At 51.6% G+C, this 7505-nt stretch overlaps 1 long non-coding RNA gene across 1 annotated transcript; it reads right to left on the bottom strand.

Annotated features, from left to right (window-relative positions):
* Positions 1–6156: 6156 nt before the first annotated feature.
* Positions 6157–7273, bottom strand: LOC146895416 (uncharacterized). Its single transcript, XR_014997283.2, has 2 exons — positions 6478–7273; positions 6157–6338 (listed from the first exon to the last, which is right to left on the bottom strand). It is a non-coding gene; the product is annotated as an uncharacterized LOC146895416 (long non-coding RNA).
* Positions 7274–7505: the final 232 nt, after the last annotated feature.

Genomic DNA, 7505 nt, shown 5'->3' with positions numbered 1-7505 from the left:
AGTCTTAGAGTATAAGGCGGGTTAGTGCCAGAGGGAGTCAGAGCTGCAGGTGAGATGCCACACCCGGGATGCACCTTGAGGAATCAGAACTTGCTAGGAAGCCAGGGCTTGGGCGGGAAGGAAATGCCCCAGGGCAGACAGGTGTCAGGACCTTGAGTAGGTTCAGATGTGCACCACACATGGTTACTGTGGCATTGGGACTTCACCCTGGAAATTATGGATCACCTCCAGAGGCTCTAGCCTTTGGATACCAGATTTGGAAGGCTGCCTCAGATATGGCTAAGGGTGGAAGGCAGAACCAAGCTGTTCGTTGTCTCCTACTTCATGGTATGTTCTAGTATTGCTGAAACTCAGAATGCCGCTCTTATTCCTATACTCTAATTGCTTTCAGAGCTTGGGCTTCCTAGAATCACAGCACTCTACCAACAAAAAGAATTCTGTCATCTGGGCTGGAGAGATGGCTCAGAGGTTAAGAGCATTGTTTGTCCTTCCAGAGGCCCTGAGTTCAATTCCCAGCAACCACGTGGTGGCTCACAACCATCTATAGTAAGGTCTGATGCCTTCTGGCATGTAGGCAAACATGCAGACAGAACACTATACACATAATAAATAGATAAATCTTGTGGAGGAGGAGGAGGAGGAGGAGGAGGAGGAGGAGGAGAAGGAGAAGAAGAAGAAGAAGAAGAAATTCTGTCTTCTTTCTAGCTCTGAGTACTGCAGTGAGGTCCAGGAGCACTTTCTTTTTCAAAGGGAGAGACTTGCCCAGGCTCATCCTTGTCACTGGGGCACTGAATTCTGCCTGGAGCAGGGAGAGAAATACACACATTGAGCACAGACTTTACTGGGCCCTGCAAAGGTGCTTCAACACATCAGTTCACAGCCACCTGGGACTACTGTCAGGAGCCCCACTTATCAAAGGAGAAAACAACCGCTCAAGGGACTCCCACCTGACTGTATGCCCGACAGTGAGTCCATGGTCCGGCAACCTCCAAATAACCCCTTAGGGTATTCACTGAGTAACCCCTTACTGCTAAGAAATTCCAACAACCCTTGATCTATTTTCTAGTTGAGTCATTCATTTGAAATGACTAGTCTCAAACTCATTCTAATGTGCCCAAGTTACCGACGACAGATGAAAGCTCCCTTCGCTCTTCACGCCTCAGTTTCCTTATCTGTAACGCCCAGGTCTTGTCACATTTAAATAGAAATCTTACCGCAGTATCTATAATGCGACTGCAGCGCTTTGGAGCTGCTTAGCGAGTGTTAAAACTGCACCCCCAAGTGGAGGACGCGTGAGATGTGACCTAGTATAGAGCTCGTGCGCCACCAATCCCCACCCCCGCGGTTCCGACTCGGCCAATGGACCCATACCCGTAGTTCCCGCGGATCCAGGTAGGTGGCGCTGTCGGCACGCGCTGCTGCCGTGGAGCCAGGGGCGGGGCCTTCCAGCCCCTCCTCCCTGCCCCGCAAGTGGCCACGCCCACAGTGGGAGCTCAGAAAGCTTCCGCTTTCTGGCTCAAGGAGTACTGCGAAAGTCCTGGCTCCTTTTCTATTGCCATTGCTGCATTTTCAGCACCTGACAGTTCTGGGATCCAGTTCCGCGGCTTTTTCGGTCAGTCTCTCTGAGACCGTTTCTCCACCTGTACGAGACAGGAGCATCTCTGCTTTTCAGGATTATATAAAGTACTGTGTGAAAATGCCCAATGCAAAAACAAACAAGCAAACAGGACTGGAGAGGTGCCTGCTCTTCCAGAAGACCCAGGTTCCATTTCCAGTACCCACATTGAGGGTGACAGCCGGTTGTAACTCCAGTTCCATGGGACAAATGCCCTCTTCTGATCTCTGTGGACATTGCAAGGCATGTGGTGCACACACATACACACAGGCAAAATACTCATACAGTAAAATAACTTCTCTTTAATTTAACAAAATGCCTGATGCACGGGAAATGGTCAACACTCACCTTTGCTAATTTTTTTCTTATTATTTATTGTGATTCTGCCACATGGCCAGAGCTCCTGAAGGGACAGCCCAGCCCCCACTTCTTGTTCTTAACCAAACTGCAAAATCCATGCCAACACAATAAAGAACAGCTCAGGAGCCGGGTGTGGTGATGTATATCTGTAATCCCAGCACTTAGGAGGCAGAGACCAGCCTGGTCTACATAGAGAGTTCCAGGCTAGCCAGGGCTGTATAGTGAGATCTCAAACAAATGGCCTAGAACATGTCCTGTAATCTGGCCGCTCTTCTTCCCTCTCCCCGGGTGTGTTGTGTGACTCTGGGCCTCTGTTTTGTCATCTTTAAATGGGGGGGGGCGGTTAAGACGTTTCAAAATTCTGGCTCCCCTGTTAATCTGCAATGGACGCCTAAACCCTAAAACCAGCCTCTGACTTGTCCTAGCTAAGCAGTGATATTTATCCTCTGTGGCCTGGGATGGGACCACACATGCAGGGGTTCAGTCAGTGCAGCCTTGAGCTCTAGAGAAGGCTGACAAATGGCTGCTTGGAGACCTTGGCCTGAGATGCTGCCTGGAAGGCTGAGTCCTTCGGCTCCTGTTTACTGAGCACCTACTGTGTGCAAGACCCTGACATAGGCTCAGGGAATCCTGCAACAAGACACACAGGCGCCTAGCCTCAGGCACAGCGCAGGGGAGGAGTCACAAAGCTTGGGTGGGGGTATGGCTGACAGGGTCAAGACTTAAACTGGGGGTTGGGTGAGCTCTCTGAAAGAGGGCTTAAATCTCATCAGGCTGTGGAGAGAGGCAGGTAATAGCCAGTGCAAAGGCCAGGGGGTTGGGAAGGAGGGGAGCATTGTGTCTTTCCTGGTCAGGCAAGTTCTCCAGCTGAGCTGTGCCCAGAAGGGAGTTGGAAAGTCTTAGGGACAAAGGAGACCCCTGTAGCCAGAGGCAGTCTAGGAAAGATGCTGCATTTAGCTAGAGGGTTTGGTTTCTGTCCTAAGAACAGGGAGCTGGTCTTACCACTCCTGAGAGGACAGTGGCAAGTTCACACTGTAAGGAGCTGTGGCCAGGTGCTCAAGGAGGCCCCTGTTATGGACTCCGGAAAACAGCTGTGCCTTTCCCTGTCCTAATAAAAGTCTGGCTCTTTCCTGCAGGCTCAGACACAGGCACCAGCATCACTGCCTTTGTGGCCAGACCTGGTGGAGGGGTGGGGGGGGGGGTCTTCCAAGTCGTACTCCTGGGACTGGGACTATAGCACTCAGCAAAGGGAGGTAAAGCCCCAGCATAGCCTAGACGGGCTATGGTCTAGGTGGTGGCTGGTACAGGCCTATTATCCTAGACTGGGGAGGTAGTAACAGGAGGACCAGAAGTTCAAGGTCACCCTCAGCTACACAGCAAATTCAAAGCAAGCCCCGAATACTTGCAACTTTATCTCCAAAATAAAAAACAGAAAACTGTCATAGTCCTCGCTTCAGACAGACTCGTCACATCGCACAGATCTTCATCTGCACCAGCAGCCACCCGGGGACCCCTGTTAAGAAACCCTAATGTCCCCTCCCTCCCTGGTGACCTCGGAAGTGCCCCTGGCCAGCGGTGGCTAGGCTACACCCGCAGGCTACCAGGCCAACTGCCCAGAGGGTTGGCATCACACCCAACGGCTAAGCTCTTTGAGTGGCCGTGCCCATGGTTACGGTCATCTGAGGAGACGGGCTTCCACCCCACCTGGCCTCAGGTTTCTGCCCTAGGGAGAATTCCAGGAGAGCGTGATTGAAGCTGGTTCTTTGGCAGGGTGGAGTCTCAGGCTCTGGGAAGAACGCCAGCTCTTTTCAGGACCAAGGTACACAAACCAACTCATCGTCCTCAGCCTCCTTGGACTGTGTGTCTCCATGGCTTCTGGGAAGAGCTGGGTCTGCGACTTCAGGGGGAGCTCATCTGAGCCTGGCCTAGGCTGTGTGGCTCTGGAAAGACGTCTTTGCCCTCTGGGTATATGCTCCCTCTCCTGTATCCAGGAGGAGTTCCAGAGGACAAAGGTCAACATGGTACCTGGTGCACACCAAGTCCTACATAAATGCACATTTCCCAGTGCTAATGTGTGTATGTGTGTGTGTGTCTAAAAACATATGCTATATTTACACGGTGAAAGGAAATAATTTATAGCAGCATTTAGAGATTAGGCCAAACTTACATTTCCAGTTTAAAAATGAAGCAAAAGTGTAGGAGCTGATACCCTAAAGAATTCCCCCACTTGCAGGGCTGTGTTCCATTCCCAGCGCCACTTACAGCAGTCCCGGTGTCACACCCGTGATTCTAGCACTCGGGAGGGTCAGAAGTTCGAGGTCATCCTCAGCCTGTGTTAGAAAATGTAAAAAAGAATCCTTTTGTAAAAGAAATTGTAAGGTGTGTTTTGATGAGGTTGCATTGTTCCTTTAGATTCGGGGGTGACTGAGGAGCACAATTATGGTCACAGACATTCTGAACCTAAGTGAGAAACCCTCAGCGGCTGCACTTAGCATCCTTGTTTGAGGTGTCGCGAGGAAAACACACAATCTCTGGTCACGGGGGTGGGGGGGTGGGGGGGGGAGGACACCACGGACAGGGGAACGGACGGACAGGCTATGCACCGGCACTGAGTCAGCCTTCTCCCCTTCTCCTGACTCCTAATTTACTTTTCCTTCCTTCTTTCTTTCTTTCCCTCTTCCCTCTCTCCCTCCCTCCCTCCCTCCTTCCTTCCTCCCTTTCCTTCTTCCTATGTGCATGTCTTTATGAATCTCTATGCACCAATGCATGCAGGTGTCTGCAGAGGCCAGCAGAGGGCTCCAGGGCCACTGGAACTGGAGTCACCGGCAGCTGTGAGCGGCCATGCTGGTGCTGGGAACTGAACCTGGGTCCTCTCTAAGAGCGGCCAGTGCTCTTACCTGCTGAGCCATCTGAACCTGGGTCCTCCCTCAGAGCGGCCAGTGCTCTTACCTGCTGAGCCATCTGAACCTGGGTCCTCCCTCAGAGCGGCCAGTGCTCTTACCTGCTGAGCCATCTCTCCAGCCTGATTTTCGCTTCTGCTCTGCTTCAGTTCTGGCTTTCTTTGTCATTCAGGGAACTACTCCAGGCCCCCAGGGACCTTGTACTAGCCCTTTGGTCCAGTGTAGGGCAGGACTGAGGGGTTTCAGGGAAGAGAGAAGGGGGAAGAGGCACATGGTGGAGCCCAGGGGAGAGGAAGAGAGCCCCGCTAACAATGTCTGCTGTCATAGCTTTCTGTAAAGTGGGGTCGCTAAAGCCAGTTGACAAGGTCACTGGGTAGCATGATGTGAGCTAAGTAAGGCCTCGGGAAACCTGAAGAGCACGTGAAATTGGTCAGGTTGAGGCAGTGCTGTCCTCTTGAGAGCCATGTTGGCCAAGGACACGGCACAAGTGCCATGACGGATTATGGCACTACACTGCCCAGGGACACCGTAGCCAACTTAGTCTATGTGGACACACTCCGAGATATTTCTGGAAAAGCAAATTTGCCTGATGGCAACTTTCTCAGGCCATAGCCCACCCTGAGCACGACTGTCTACTGAGCAGCTACAGAACTCCCAGGCGCTGCCCACACGTCATGAACACTGCTGTATTCAATCCTCCTGATCCACAAGGTTATACAGGAGAGGGAAGGCAGGCTCGGGGAGGCATGATCACCTCTGCTCAGAGACACACGTCTTAGAAGTACGGCAGAGCCACACCAGAGACCAGATCTTCTGTTAATCTCTCCTGAGAACCTAGGACATAACCACATTCCACGTAAGTCAGGTGATGTAGCCATTTTCAGGACATCCGTGGATACAAGGGACCACAATCACAGTCACCTATCCAGCGTTTTCATCACCCTAAAAACAAGCCCCCAGCTCCCCAGCCGTCACCCTTGGTCCCATTTCTTCCCCTCCCTCCAGTCTGCAACCACAACTATTGTCTCTATGGAGTCTTGTCATTTCCTAAACATTTGACTGTACAACATACGACCTTGAATTCAAGTCTGGTTTCTTCACTTAAAAACATTACATCCACTGGGCAGTGGTGGCGAACGCCCTTAATTCCAGCACTCGGGACACAGAGACAGGCGGATCTCTGTAAGTTCGAGGCCAGTCTGGTCTACAGAGCAAGTAAGATAGGCTCCAAAGCTACAAAGAAACCCTAACTTGAAAAGCCAAAAAAACAAAACCCCCCAAAACCCTACATTCATTTATTTATGATTTATGTGTTCACACATATACAGTTATGCATGTGGAGATGAGAAGACAACATTCAGGAACTGCTTCCCTCCTCTAGGACGTGGAACTGTGGGACTGAGCTCAGGTTGTCAGGCTTGGTGGCAAGCACCTTTACCCACTGTTGCGTGACGAAACTTTTCCTGAGGAGACAAAACAGGCATGTCTATTCACCCCAGAGAGGGAGCCCACAACAGACCAAAGTGTAGAAACCACCAAAGCCCAACTTGGTGAACAAAGAGCAGAAGTGACTCAAAGACAGTCGCATCACCAAAGCCCAACCTGGCACGGTGACAGCTCACACATGGGACACACTGGATCACACCGCACAGCTTGCTGGTTGCTGTTTCTTCCAGTCAGCTGCTCCGCTCTGGGTCAACTTTGCAGTTCAGCCTACCTGAGTCTTCTCTGCAGCTTGGCTCTACTTACTCTGGTGGGGAGGGGCCTAATGAATCTGGTCAGTTTCAGGGACTTCCTGCAGCTGTTTGAGTTGTTTACCTCCCTCCGGTTAGGAGCTTCTCTGCAGAGGGGAATGTTTCTATCAAAACTGTTACACCACATCCTGCACCGACATCTCGGGGCCCATCTTCCTTTTTTGAGGTTCATCTGTATTGAAGCAGGAATTGGTCACATACACCCACCTGATTTAATCTGTTCAGCGTTTGGGTCCCTTTGAAGCTAGTTGAATAGCACTGCTCTCAGCACTCTCCTGTTTTTGTCAGACTCAAGCTTTCGGTTCCCTCAGCTGTGTCCCTTGGGAGAGGAATTGCTGGGTCATGTGTCACTGTGTTCCTAACATTTGAGGAACTAGCTGCCTGTTTTCCACAGGAGCCGTGTGCAAAGCCTTACACTCAGGCTTCTGTGTAGACTATGGTCCTGCCGGCTCTGCTCTGCTGAAGGGTTAGCTGCTTGGGCTCAAATCCTCCCAGTGATGGCGTCTCCCATAAGTGGCCTCTCGGGTGCTTTTCCTCTCAGTGCTGTGAGAATCTTTCCCTCCTGGATGTCTCAGGTGCAGTTGTCCTCTTCTGTAACCTGGTCCTAACCCCACAGCTCCTGGATCTCTGTAGCGCATGGTCCTGGGCCTGGCAGATAAGAGGCATCCCATAAGCACAGGACACAGGCTCTGTGCTCTCCAGGAGGTCCTGTAGGGGGAGTGGTCATGCCCACCAGGTAAGTCATCCTGGAGCTGTGTGGGATTCAGGACTGACACTCCCCCCAACCCACTGTGGCTCTATGGGACTCCCTGTCACTCAAGATCTTGTGTTTCTTCCCTCCCAGCAAAAGGTCAAGAGCCTCTTCGCTTTCTGGGT

Source organism: Myodes glareolus, chromosome 2, assembly GCF_982192425.1.
Source record: "Myodes glareolus chromosome 2, mMyoGla1.1, whole genome shotgun sequence".
Taxonomy (NCBI): domain Eukaryota; kingdom Metazoa; phylum Chordata; class Mammalia; order Rodentia; family Cricetidae; genus Myodes; species Myodes glareolus.
Note: the sequence above shows the minus strand (reverse complement) of the source record. Positions and strands in the feature narration are given on the sequence as shown.